Consider the following 15267-nt stretch of genomic DNA (forward strand, 5'->3'; position numbering starts at 1 on the left):
ATCAAATTACCCGCTGATGCCAGCTCACGTCATCCTCCTGGACACCGGAAAACATCATCTCCTTTTTGCCATGGCTCAGATGAAATGACTGGTGGCTGCTCTTTGTGCCTGATTAAGGGGATTGAAGAATGTCCTTCAACTGGGAACCCAGCTCTGAGTTGTTTGACCCCTGTTGGCTGGGTCATATCAAATCAGTCATGTGCTTGCCTTCCTGTGACCAGTGACAAAGGTCCTTCTGACCCCTGAAGAAGCTACCTTTGGTAAAAGAAGTGGGTTTCTATGAGACTGAGCTTGAAATCATTAATATCCTGCCATAACCACCCAACTCAACTCTCCCAATATTGTTCATAGAAGATTCATGAATCTTTTCACCTGCTCCAAAATCTCTGCCCAGGGCATGTGTAACCCATGACAGTGAATTCCATGCTTATTTTCAAGTTGCCCAGAGAATCAAAGAATGAAAGACATTTTATCTTTTTTGTTTATTTTTTATTGGAGTGTAGTTACTTTACAATGTTATATTAGTTTCTTCCATACAGCAAAATGAATCAGCTATTTATCCCCTCTTTTTAAAAAATTTCCTTCCCATGCAGATCAGCAGAGAGCATTGAGTAGACTTCTCTGCTATACAGTAGGTTTTTATTAGTTATCTATTTTATACATAGCAGTGTATATATGTCAGGGCTTCCCCAGTGGCTCTGTCTGTAAAGAATCTGCCAACAATGCAGGAGACTGTCTGCAATGCAGGAGACCCAGATTCCATCCCTGGGTTGGGTAGATCCCCTGGAGAAGGAAATGGTGACCCACTTCAGTATTCTTGCCTGGGAAATCCCATGGGCAGAGAAGTCTGATGGGTTACAGTCCAAAGGATGACAAGAGTTGGACATGAAGTAGTGACTAAATCACTATCATATATGTCAATTTCAATCACCCAATTCATCCCACTTCCCCTTCCACCTTGGCATCCATACATCTGTTCTCTACATCTGAGTCTATATTTCTGCTTTGCAAATAAGTTCATCTATACATTTTTCTAGATTCCACATATAAGTGTTAATATACAATGTTTGTTTTTCTGACTTACTTCATTGTATGGCAGTCTCTAAGTCCATCCATGTTTCTGCTAATGGCACAAATTTTTTCCTTTTTATGGTTGAGTAGTATTCCATTGTATCTATGTACTACATCTTCTTTATCCATTCGTCCGTTGGTGGATATTTGGGCTGCTTCCATGTCCCGGCTACTGTAAACAGTGCTTCAGTGAACATTGGTGTGCATGTATCTTTTTGTGAATTATGATTTTATCTCTGTATACACTCTGGAGTGGGATTGCTGAGTATATACCCAGCAATTTAAAAAGGAATTAGAAAGTTGGAAACAGGGTGGGTTATTCCCCGATCTTGTAACATGAGTGATTTCTGAGTGAAAACCCAAAGACCAAATTTGCAGTTCCATATATTGAATGTATCCCCAAGAAGCCAACCTACCCACAGAGTTAATTAATTAGAGGGTTTACAAAAGAGAACTATTTTCACTGTGAGATATAATTATGCCACATAGACCCAAAGGTGTAGTGTCCTGCTTTGGGGTAGCAATGTCCTGATATTCCTCGCAAGGTTCAGAGAGAAGGAAACTCTCTGGACTTCCCTGGTGGTCCAGTGGTTAGGACTCCATGCTTCCACTGCAGGGGGTGTGAGTTTGACTCCTGGTCAGGGAATTAACAATATTGCCGTGAAGTGCAGCCAAAAATAAAAGGAAGCTCTTTGGAAGCCATCTTCCCAAAGTGAAGCCCTTTTTCATGGCCATCATTGGTCATGAAGTTAAAAGGGTCTCAAAAATTGAGCATCTCCGTGTTGTGAGCATGACATGCTGAGGGGAGGTGCTCTTGCTGCTTTAGCAAAGCTGGGCTGGTTAGCCTGAGACTCTTTTGACTAAGTTACTGAGTCACTGAATCAGTAACTCAGACTCAGATGGGAGATCTGGTCACCTAGGGTACCTAGGATTATGTCAGTGTTTCTACTGATCCCCACCAGCCTTCTTCCTTCCCTGTTCTCTGTGCCCTGCTAGCTCTTCCTCCCTTCTGGGCTTTCCGTCGACATTAATTTCATTTTATGTCCTCATCGCCTCTTCCTCTGGCACCAGGCTGACACTGTGAGGCTCCTGGGGCCAGGCCAGGCTCCTGGACCTCCCTGTCAACAACTCCATGGGAACTTCAGAAAACAGCTCAGATGTCTCCATCTGCAGTCTCTCTCCAAGGCTCCCTACTACCATTCTAGGGCAAGATCGCTCAGCTATTACAGGAGATGAGGAGGGGCAGGTCTGTTTGTGTAGAGTTCATGTGCATCTCGGAGGGTTGAGATAAAAATGTGTACTAGTATTGTTGCTGTTCCATCTCTAAGTCATGTCTGACTCTTTGCCACCCCATGGACTACAGCCCAGTAGGCTCCTCTGTCCTCCTCTGTCTCCTGGAGTTTGCTCAAATTCACGTCCATTGACTCAATGATGCTATATAACCATCTCATCCTCTGCCACCCCATTCTCCTTTTGCCTTCCATCTTTCCCAGCATTGCGGTCTTTTCCAGTGAGTCAACTTTTCACATCAGGTGACCAAAGTACTGGAGCTTTAGCTTCAGCATCAGTCCTTCCAATGAACATTCAGGGTTGATTCCCTTTAGAACTGACTGTGAGGGAAACAATATTTGACCAGGCTTTCTTGGGAAGAAGTCAGTGGGAATTTCTTTGGTTAGCACTTGGTGCCGGACTGTTTTACACTAAATTAAATAAGAGCTGAGCTTTCCTCCTAGCGTTTTTTAATGTATTTTTGAAAATATTTATTAATTTGGTTGCATTAGGTCTTAGCTTCAGAGTGTAGGATCCTTGTTCTGTCATGCAGGATCTTCCGCTGTGGCATGTGAATTCTCTAGTTGTGGTGTGGACTCTAGCGCACAGAGGCTCAGTAGTTGCTGGCATGGGTTTAGTTGTCCCACAGCCTGTGGCATCGTAGTTCTGTGACCAGGGATCAAATTCATGTCCCCTGCATTGCAAGGTGGATTCTTAACCACTGGACCACCAGGGAGGTTCCCTGGTGTTTGTTAAGACCGTTGTCTTATTCCTTTACTTTGCACCAGAGTCTAAGATATCCAGAAAGAACCAATGTTTTTGAGCTATTTTCTTGCAACTTTTATCTCTATCCCTCTCTTTTTCTCTTCTCAGCTTCCTTTTCCCCCTCCAGCGCCCTTTTTTGCCTTTCTCCTTGGGGCACAATCTGCAGGGGGCCCCTTCTCACACCTAATATTCACATCTTGTATGCTCTCCTCCCCAAGAGTGGGGAGTGGGGACTGCAACTTGTTTCTAACCAGATCGCAGACGGTCAGTGAAGGGAAATACATATGTATATTATGCAGTATTGTAACATCCATCTTTAAAAAAAATTGTTATTATCTACTTATATTTGGCTGGACTGATCGTGTGTTGTCATGCGTGGGCTTTCTCCAGTGGTGGGCGTGGCTTCTCATTGCGGTGGCTTTTCTTGTTGCTGAGCACTGGGTTCCAGGGCATGTGGGCTTCAGTACTTGTGGTGCACAGGGTTAGTTGTCCCACAGCACGTGGGCTCTTCCTGGACCAGGGATCAGACCCATGTTCCCTGCACTGGCAGGCAGATTCTTAACCACTGTACTACTGGGGAAGTCTCTGTAACACCCATCTTGCTAAGATCCTATTGTGGGCTTGATGAAGCAGGTGGCCATACTGGGGGCGTACAAGGCAAATAGCCAAGCACAGCCAGAAGAAACCTCTGCCAACACCCAAGGTGAGCTTGGAAACAGACCCTTCCCCATCAGTACTCAGATGAGACCTCATCCCAACTGACAACCTTAATTATGTTCTCAGAGGACTCAGCCCAGCCACGTCCGCACTCCTCCCTTGCAGAAACTGAGATAATAAAAGTGAGTTCCTTTTAGGTCCTAAATTCCTAATAATTGGTTACAAAGCAATGACTATACTCACCTTGCCTCTTGTAAAGAAGAAAATCAGTAGCCCCTGAAAAGCTTTTTTTAATATATTGTGCATGACAATTCTCTGCTACTGTGGATCTGTCACCTCTCTTGGCACTCCCCCTTCCCCATCAAACTGTTGTATTTGCATCTTGAAGTGTTGAAATAATTATCAGATACCGATATGGTCTCCTCCTGTCGGGGGATTAATATGTAGCCTCTTTTCTGCTGACACTGCATTCTTCATGAATAATTTGTTTCAGTTGAAACCACTGGATAATTTGTAGGCCACCTTCACTTTAAAGAGTGTTTCAAGCCTCTGCTGTCATCTGTGAAATAAGTTTGGTTTTTATAAATGAACTGTATTATAAATCAATGAGCCCAACTCTTAAGTATACTGGGATAATTTATGGATGGGATGTGAGGTGGCAAAATCTTCTCTCCAGCTTGTGATTAAATATGATTCGATCTGTGAATAGAAAGCCCATCCCTCAGACAACATTGTGCATCGGTGGCTGCCCCTTCTCCACCACTGAGGGTACCAGTAATTGTCACCACAGTGGTACTTTTCCTATACATGTATTCCTAATCGGCCAACTTTTCACTAGTGGGAGTCAGGGGTGTGCAGAGATTGAATTTCTCAGTCTGTTCCCCTGAATGTATAAGTTACATCAAGTGTGACAAAAACTCTTTCCAGCCAAGACCCTAGTGTCCATCACCACAGGTCTGACAGAAGCATGTTGGACTAGGCATTTCCCATCTGTCCTTCCAGATTCTTCTGTGCTGCTGTATTCCTCGGGAGACTAAACTTCATAAATGGCATCAGTGGTTTAGTTGTCTTATGGTTGAAACTGGCTTAAGGAGACACCCTGGCAGAAGACAGAGCAGAGGGAGACAGAGCATGGGGTGACTGATCCCCTGGCTCTTTTCCAGCAGGGTCACCCCTAGTTGGCTGCACCTGTCCACCGATCTTCTCAGCTCCTGTAGGGAAGGTTCCCTGTGCCAGCAGGACCTGAGTTGGCCTCAGGCTTCTTTGTCCCTGGCCTCCTGTTTTGTCTGGTTCCTGTAATTTTGCCCCCACCTTTGTCAATGGTCTCTTTACCAACCTCTCCCCAGCCTCCCCTTTGGAGCACCATCTATGTACTAGTGGCTGTCTCCCCCAGCTGAAAGTCAGCTCTGCATTCCACGCCTCAGGACCTGATGGAGAATAAAGCAGAAATGGCCTGGGAAATCCTTTGGATTTGATCTCAAATTATTACTCTTGGAGAGAGAACTTGGGGATCAATGATACTGACCAGGGTTCTGGGCCTTCCCCAATCAATAGAAATGACTAGAAGCGAGACAAGAAATTTAAGCAAGGCTTTATTGTTAGGACTCCCTCACTGGCTACAGGAGGGAGCTAAAACAAGTAACAGGTTCCCTTGTTCACTGGCTCCCTGAGGTGGGCCAAGCTCATAGGATGATGGTAGCGGTGTGTCCAGGGGTCAGGCCAGAGGGATGGCTTAGTGTTTTGCCCACCCACCAGAAATGGCAGTTGGGTGTTTTGGTCTCTTTGTATCTTTTGTCCAGAATTCACCCCGACTATGCCTGCACGTAGTTATTTTTAGCCCCCTATAGTTTCTTTGTGTTTTGTTCCTTGAGAAGAGGTGTGTCCAGGTGCAAGCTTTGCAGCATTGCAGCAAAGGATTCCAGGTCCCAGGCCTGTCTCAAATACTGTTGACTTCAAAAGCAGGAAGGACCATGGAGGGGCTTTTCCACAGGCCAACAGCTCTATGGATCTTCTAGCATTGGTGTGAAGATGTCAAGACCTCAGAGAAAGAAGGCACAAGGTATGATTAGGAAGATGGAGCCCTGGCAGACCATGGACAGACAACCTGGAGATACAGCTGTATGTCAAGGGTCAGCAGTCATCTCAGAAGCCATCTCTGCAAACACAGGGAAGAGGACATCCTACCTGGCCCTGTATCCCATTATGCATCTCCCCAGGGAACCCTGACGCCACGTTGGACATAGGAAGAAGTTTGTTTGGTTATATTACATGCTTATCATGTACCAGACATCCAGGGCCTTAAATGGATAAGTAACCAATCCTTCCTAAATCCATGAAGACTTTTGTTGTTGTTTAGTCATGAAGTCATGTTTGACTCTTTTGTGATTCCATGGACTGTAGCCTGCCAGGCTCCTCTGTCCATGGGATTTCCCAGGCAAGAATACTGGAGTGGGTTGCCATTTCCTTCTCCAGGGGATCTTCCTGACCCAGAGATCGAACCCACGGCTCCTGCATTGGCAGGAGGATTCTTTACAACTGAGCCACCAGAGAAGCCCCTTAGAGGACTTTACCAATGAGGAAACTGAGGCCCAGAAAGAATTCTTTCTCCAGTATTCTTGCTTGGAGAATTCCATGAACTGAGGAGTCTGGTGGGCTACAGACCATGGGGCCGCAAAGAGTCTGTCACAACTGAGGGACTAACACTTTCATTTCACTTTCACCAAACTGAATAAACCCATGAAACACAAAGAAAGCTGTTTCTTTTGCCCTGAGCTGCCATATCATTCAGTTCGTGGACTCTGGGTCCACAGAGAGAAAAGCTAAGGTTTATGATTTGTTAATTTTTTTAAATATATGTTTCTATTTATTTAGATCTTTCATTACGTCTCTATTTTTTCAAAATTTTTATTGAAGTGTAGTTGATTTACAATGTTATGCTAAGTTCTTCTGCATGCAAAGGGATTCAATTATACTAGATTTGCTAATTATTTTAGAAAGCTGAAAAATCCAAAGCTGGAAGGGATGCTTTGTGTCCTGTCTTTATTATTTATTTGTTTGTTAAACTGGGGTCTTATTTATTTATTTGGCTGTGTTGGGTCTTGGTACACTGGATCTTCGTTGCATCACATGGGATCATTTGTTGCGGTGCACGCATGCTCTAGTTGCAACTTGAGGGCTCAGTAGTTGCAGTATAAGTTGCCCTTTGGCATGTGCGATCTTAGTTCCCCAACCAGGGATCACACCTTCATCCTCTGCATTGCAAGGCAGATTCTTAAGCACTGGACCACCAGGGAAGTTCCAAGTCCCCTGCCTTTAGATAAAGTTGATGGTCCTCCCTGTCCTGGAAGACAGACTGGTAGGCTCTAGACCTTCCCTCAGGACCTCATCCCAGAATTTAGTTCCTTTAAATCTTTCTAAATGAGTCTCTTCTCAGCAGCTGAGCTTGAGCGCCCTTCCCTGGTCCTGCACCCTAAACTCTCTCTACCCCTCCATCGCGACAACCTGCATGTTTCCTCCCAGCCCTCACTGCAGGTGCCATGACCATCTTGTTCCCTCCTTCTTTCCCAAGATCCAGAGCAGGGCTGGCAGATGGCAGGAAAAGAAATCAAAATTCATTGAATGAATGAGTCATCCTCTTGATTGAGAATCACCCAGTGAATCACAGACACACAGACTCTCAAAGTTGAGAAGGATGTTAAACTTCTCCCAGCCCAATTTTCTACCCAACACATGAATCCAAAGTGCCATCTATTACAGAATCATATCCACGAATGTTTTTCTGACTTTAATTTAAGGCCCTTAAAAAATACTGTTCTTTTGTGGGCAAAGAAACAGCTGCTGTTCCATCACCCATGTAAAATGAAGCCTCTTAATGACACCTTGTTTGGTATCTAAGTGTGTGCCCTTTACAAAGACTGTCAATTTTACAAATAACTGTTAAGATGAGTGAATGGCTAAAATCCTGCAACTATTAGGCTATTTGATTTCACAAAGTCATCTTTTGTTAGTGAAATGCTATGCTTTCCTCAAATCATCTCTGTGTCTTGGAAGTGCCCATCAGCTGCTATAATATACAAACCCAATGTTCATGGACCACATTTCAGGTTTTAAAACTGCCACTCAAGAAAATGATAATAAAAAGTTAAAAAAATTATTAGTATCATGTGTTGGTGAGTATGTTGGAAACGGGTATGCCACTGATAACAGAATAAATTGATATTTTAAAAGCATATACCAATTTCATATCTCAAAACTTTCTGCTAGAATAATTCTCCCCTCCACACACAAGGATATTTATTTCATCCTAGGTTAAGACGGGGAAAACTGGAAACAACCTAAAATACCCATTAGAAAGAAAAATGTAGTTTGAAAGAATGCAGCAATCCTACACATAGTGATGTATAAATATTTCCATGATATATTGTTGAATAAAAAAAAATGATGTAATGAGACCTAAATTTATTGACTTTTAATGATAAACCTGGGCTGATACAACAAACACACACCTCTCAAGTCTTCTGCTCTGATACATGCATAGAAATTCATAGAAAAAAGTCCAAGAAGATACAAAACAAACAGCAATGAATGATTCTAGGGAAGAAAGAAAAGAATCTGGACTTGAGGGAGAAGTAGATGTGCACTTCAGTGCTATCCTTGAATTTCAGCCTCTTACAAGCAGTATAAATATATGCATTCCCAGCAATTAAAATTTAATTTAAAATTACTGTGTGGGACTTCTCTGGTGGTCCAGTGGCTAAGACTCCTCTCTTTCGATGCAGGGGTTCTATCCCTGGTCAGGGAACTAGGTCTCACAGGCCACAACTAAGAGTTTGCATGTTGCAGCTAAAGATTCCACATGCCATGACGAAGAGCGAAGATCCCACGTGCTGCACCTAAGGCTCAGTGCAGCCAAATAAATAAATAAAAGAAATGTTTATGGGCTTCCCAGATGGCTCAGAAGTAAAAAAAATCCGCTTGCCAGTGCAGGAGATACAGGTTCAATCCCTGGTCTTGGAGGATCCCACATGCCTCGGAGCAACTAAGCCCGTGCACCATAACTATCGATCCTGTGCTCTAGAGCCCAGGAATCACAACTACTGAGCTCATGTGCTACAACTACTGAAGCCCGAGCACCCTAGAGCCCGTTCTCCACAAAAAGAGAAGCCACCATGTTGAGAAGCCCATGTACCGCAACTACAGTGTAGCCCCCACTTGATGCAACTAGAGAAAAGCCCGAGCAGCAATGAAGACTCAGCACAGCCAAAAGTAAGTAAGTAAATAAAAAAATTTTTAAATAGTATTTAAAATTTTTCTCTTTAAAATATATAAATAAAAAATGAAAATACTATGGTTATTAATCAGGATCCCCAAGTGGTGCTAGTGGTAAAGAACCCATGCTGCCAAAGCAGGAGACGTAAGAGATGTGGGTTTGATCCCTAAGTCAGGAAGATCCCCTGGAGGAGGGCATGGCAACCAACTCCAGTATTCTTGCCTGGAGAATCCCATGGACAGAGGAGCCTCGAGAGCTACAGTCCATAGGATCACAAAGAGTCAGACATGACTAAAGAGACTTAGCACACATACTCATGGTTATAAATCAGAAAACCAAACATAATTGTGTGTGTGGTGGGGGTGGGGAAAGAAATGGCAACACCAGCTAACGATGTCATACCCTGATTCTGACTTGTTCTGTGAGATTAAGACTCTTTCTTATTCTTAACACAAGAGATGGCCAAAGGCTTTCTGGAAATAGCTCACTCAACACAGGCTGCTAACACTTGCCATTGTAGATCATGCACTCTGTACTCTGGATTGAATTCATGAAGCATTTCTTATGTAAGTAGCCTGGAGACAAATAGGAGCTGAAGAGTTATGAGACAGCAGAGATGGAGGAGGAAAAGGCTCTCACCTGACTTGACCCATGCGTGCCTCAGGGGATGTAAAGACACTTTGTTTTGCTGTCAGCATCTCCCCTTATTGTAGAAACAAGTTCCTTCTGGGTCCTGCTAAACCATAAGATCCTAGAGAAGAGGCCACGTTTGCACCTGCCGTCCGTCTATGCCGCCACATTGGATTACTCCATAGCACCCAACCAACCCCACTGAAACCCATCAGAGGAGGATGTATAGAACTGAAACAGGGAAAGAATTCCTGATGGTAATGGTAAGGCGGAAGATAGACGAGCTCCAGGCTGGGCATTTACAACTAGACTACTATTTACATTTCCTGGGGAAGGAGGCAGGTGGGCTCTAGGTTAGACATTTACAACCAGCCTCCTGTCTGCACGCGGAGATGAAAATAACAACAGGAACAGGGTAAATAGCAGGACTTTGTCTCCTGTGGGCACCTTAAGATAATAGCCATGGTAGTGGTAGAGGGGGGCTAAACCTTGAGGAAAAGACCAGGAGGTCACATAGTTCTCATCTTTGGGGGCAAGGGAGACACTGCACATGGGCAGAAAGGCTTCTTGGGAGATCAAAAGGAGGTGGCACCAACCCATAACATGAGATGTCAAGTCCCTCTTGCCCTGGAATTTCATCTTGGAAAAAATTGAGCACGCATGTTGGGAGGGGTCCTATGGCAGTTCAGGTATGGAAAAAGAAACCAGATAATTGGCCAAAGGTAAGCAAAGACCCAGAAGAACTGCCCTGCATAAGCGATTTGACCACCTCTTTAATGTGCTGCTTGTCAGAGGTGCCACCCACATCCTTTCTCTCCACGTGTGCATCTCTGCCTGTTTCTTCTTCTTTTTTTAAAAAAAATAATAACTGTATTTATTTATGGCAGTGCTGGATCTTCACTGCTGCATGAGGGCTTTCTCTAGTTGTGGCGAGTGGAGGCTATTCTTTGCTGTGGTGTGCCGGCTTCTCACTGTGGCGACTTCTCCTGTTGAGGAGCACAGGCTGTAGGCACTCGGGCTTCAGTAGTTGTCACACACACTCGGTAGTTGCAGTTTGTGGGCTCTAGAGCACAGCCTCAGTTAGTTGAGGTGCATGGGCTTCATTGCTCTGAGGCATGTGGGATCCTCCAGGACCAGGGATTGAACTCATGTCTCCTGCTTTGGCAGGTGTATTCTTTACCACTGAGCCACCAGAGAAGCCCCCTACCTTGCTTCTATCTTAACAAGCCGTTTTTTGTGTGCTCTCCTCCTTGAGCTGTGTCTCTAATAATAAACTTTGTACCTGTTTGTACAGTCTTTGCCTCCTTGGGAAATGCATTTTTTTTCAAGGGGGGCCTAGAGCCAGTGGAACTCTGCCTCTAGCCTCTAGCCCCTGGTGGACTAGTGACTAGGATTCCTGTTTTTCACCCAGGCCACCCAGGTTCAATTCCTGGACAGGGAACTAAGATCTCGATTCAAGTCACTGCCCACTGCTGTCTCTCTGAGGTCAGTGGAACCATTATCCATAAAACCTGGGAATTGTTGGCAGCCACATTTCCCGCTGGACAGAGAATTCAGGTCCCTGGAGAGAGAGAATAAACTGATTTGCATAGAGAAAGATGAGACATGGAAGAAAGGATCCAACTGTCTTTCAAATCCCACTCGTGATTTTCCTGACGTTCATGCCCTTCCTGCTGTTACTCACCCACTCCTTCATCAGAGTCATGAGCCTGTATATTTCCCATCTTGCAGAAAAGGGTCCTGACTAATTTAAGGACTCCAGTGAGCCGTGTTGTAGGAGTGTAGATACAGGAATTACAAGGAAGTCGTCTCTCATCACTAAATAACCACACAACAGCTTCTACCCTTGTCTCTGAAATCTGGGCTGAAGCAAAGCAATCCCTGGTGCCTTTAAGAATTTCAGCTTTTTTGGCAAGAAAAGATGTAAGAGAAGCCAGCTAACTGCTTTAACATTTTCAAGGTTACTGTGCCTCTCCTGAACCTACAACATCACTCCATCATTATGAAATACATATTGGATTATGTATTCCACTCAAGGAGAGTGTAAAAGACTGGCTCTGTGTCTACAGCCTGAGTTTCTCATGACAGAATGTTCTAGAAGGGCGTTGCTCTAGTAATTGTCTCTTGCTCTCATTTCAGCCATGCTCAGCAGCACTGAGGACTCATGGCTTTGCTTTTGAGTGGAGAGGGGTCCTTCACCAAGTTCTGCTTCTCAGCTTTGATAAAAATCAGCTATCCATGGGGGACCTGGCTGTGGACACATGCATCAGCCCTCATACCCAGGCTCCAAAGACAGCAGAAAGCTCCTCTGTGACATTCTAGAACTTTCTAGAGGCCCACACAATGCCACTTCCTAGGCTAATTCATTAGCAGAGAGGTCTGGTATACATGGATACAGAGACAAGTAGGAAGATAGATTATCCTGAAGGACATTTCATCGAAGCTATGAAAAAATACCTGATGAATTTCTCCTGCTTCATTATAGAAAGTGTTTTTAGTGATCAATTTTTTTCAGGTAAGTTAACATAATTCGCTCCTAAATAAAATTGAACAAATATTCATATTCTTGACTGCCTGTTCTGCTCTTTCTATACTGCAGGATTGCAACTAATTATACAGATTCTGAATTCAGACAGACCAGGATCTGATGCTGGCTTAGTGGCTCACTAGCTTGGGAAAGTCACATAATCTCTCTGTGCCTCAAATTCCTCATCTACAATATGGAGATAAGATATATTAATTAGAAACATGTGAATTGTTAGTAATTTTCACAAGTAGGGAGTTCTTTTTCTCACAAAAAGAAGTCCTGATGTATCAGTTCAGTGGCTTACTCATGTCCAAAGCGTATGTCTACGATTCTCCTAATCTTTACCTCATGATCATAGTATGACTGCTGGAGGTCCTGCCATCATATCAGGGGTCAAGGCAAGAATTATTTGGGGATGGTGGTAGCTGTGGGGTTCCTTTCCTTTCCCTTTCTCCCAGATATGTTGCTTTTTAATAAAGAAAAAAACACACACAAGGTTTACCAGACTTGCCTCTACCTTACCCTGTCCTATGCTCTAAATTTCTCTTTATGAGTTATTGGCCAGTACAGTATTATAAGGCCTCCCTTGGGATATTTGGTTTTCCATTCTTGTTGAAAGCAGCAGAAGAAAGGGAATTTGTAAATGGATTTGAGGTTAACTAAGTGGCCCTGTGAAGATTAAATAAATAATAAATACAGAATACTCAGGTGTGCAATGATTATTGATGATCCTCTTTTTATATTGGTCTAGCAAAGCCATCAATTTACATTGGATGTTACAGAAATGCCTCAGACATTTTAATAGATATCAATAATATTTTATGGATATATATATATTTAATGGGGCTAAATATATATATATATATTTAATACAATCATAGCATCTTTTATGTCATCCATATCTCAACATCACATTAGTTTAATGTTTTCTTGCTGAAATCTCAATGGATTTCCTAATGTCTCAAGTAATTTGTGTCCCAATATTATTACTTCTGGTGGGAGGAAGAGGGTCTCTTTTTGTCCCTTTTTAAAGTTTTAATAAAGGTTATTATTTAGTTTTCCATTACAGAGTAATATGACAGCAGGAATGTAGTAATTGCTGAATGAATGTTTTTGTAAATTCTTCATAACCAAACTTATTAGACTTTTCCCATATTTGAGAACATTTCCTTTATAAAGATTCAGAAAACAGAAAAACTCAGGAAAATACATACAAGTCATTGGTAATCTGTAAGTGAAAAAATAAAAGAACAAAAACCTATTAACTTTTTTGGAATATGGAATGGATTACTTCCCATGATGTCCCTATATTAATTAAGATAAATAATATGGCTGGTCAAACAGATAAGCTACATTGTAGACTCTTAGTGTCTTAACACTAAGTCTATTTTTCCTTCATGTCACAATCCAGTGGGAGTTGGTATACAGTCTTTTCTCTGGAAGATGATGACCCAAGTCCTTTGCATCCTCTGGCTCTGTCCTCCTCCAGATCTTCTTTATAAGCCAGTGCATGGAGGCAGAGAAAGATGATCAGGCATAGCAGTGTTTCTGGTGCATGCCTGGGATTGGGTGTGCCGCTTCCCCATATTTCCTTGGCTGGTATTCTGACACATGGCCATAGCTAGAGGCAGGGGAGGTCAGGAAATGCATGTGTGCCCATCATTTCAGAAAAGAGAGGTAAGCCAAGAGCTGGCTGGTGCCATCGCCAGAAGGAATGCCAGAGGGTGAGGTTAGCATTCTCAAACACACACTGTGCTGCTCCAGGAAGAGAGATTTAAAATGGGCAGATTTCTGTTTCTCTGTGGATCAGAGATGCCACACCAGCCACACAGGCAGAACAGCATCTTCACAGCAGTTGGGACACATGTGTCTTCTCCCACCTCATCCTCAACACCACAGCATTGGGCAGCATTGCTCTCTGTATGGTTTTTACACACAGCTGCTGCTAAGTCGCTTCAGTCATGTCCGACTCTTTGAGACCCCATGGACTCTAACCCGCCAGGCTTCTCTGTCCATGGGATTCTCCAGGCAAGATTACTGGAGTGGGTTGTCATGCCCTCCTCCAGGGGAATCTTTCCAACCCAGGGATTGAACCCACGTCTCTTATGTCTCTTGCATTGGCAGGTGGGTTCTTTACCACTAGCACCACCTGGGAAGCACATAGAGCTCCTATGAATTACCCAAGATTTTCTCAGTCTCTTTTCTGCTTCAGTTAGCCAGACTTCCTGTTGACTGCAACGCCAAAGCCTAATAAATCCCCCTGAGAGATCGCAAGTGTTCGCAGCACAATAAAAGTGTAACTGTGAAATTACTGATGCATGCATCCATGCTCAGTTACTCAGTCATGTCTGATTCTTTGTGACCCCATGGACTGTGGCATGCCAGCTTCCACTGTCCAGGGGATTTTCCAGGCAAGAATTCTGGAATGGGTTGCCATTCCTATCAGTACATTAACACGTTATTGACCAGGGGATTTTTGCAGAAACTAACACCTCTGGCTGGAAATTTGTTATGTAACTGAATATTGGAACGTCCCCAGTCAATAATATTCAGGTTACAAAACTCTTATTAGTAGGTCTCTGGTCAATAAGTTGTTAAGTGGCTTGATTATGGTAATCACGTCACGATGTAGACCAGAACACCGTATTGTATATCCTAAATGTTTACAATTTTCATTTGTCATTCGTATCTCAATAAAGCTAAAAAAATACAATTGTCCACTACAGACACTTAATCCAGCCACCTTGCTCACAGCTGACAATTAATGTTGGTTGCACTGAATAAGTGATGAAATTAATAAACATCTCCTGAGTACCAGGGATTCAGTTAAGTATCCATGGAACTGACACGGAGCTCTAATGACTCAAGTCTGAACAAGGACAATGAGGTCCAAAGGACAGCATAATGTCCTTTGTTTATGAAGCAGGAGCTGGCCGCTGGATTCCTTTTAAACAGAGCTTAGGGTAGGATATGAAAGCTGTGTTTTCCAGTGATGTCTGCTGGGTGCTGTTTGCGTCCACATCTCTTCTTATTTTTATGGGTTGCTCTCTTCATTCCTTATAAACAAGGGGACTCCCCC

Source organism: Bubalus kerabau, chromosome 16 (genome assembly GCF_029407905.1).
Source record: "Bubalus kerabau isolate K-KA32 ecotype Philippines breed swamp buffalo chromosome 16, PCC_UOA_SB_1v2, whole genome shotgun sequence".
Taxonomy (NCBI): domain Eukaryota; kingdom Metazoa; phylum Chordata; class Mammalia; order Artiodactyla; family Bovidae; genus Bubalus; species Bubalus kerabau.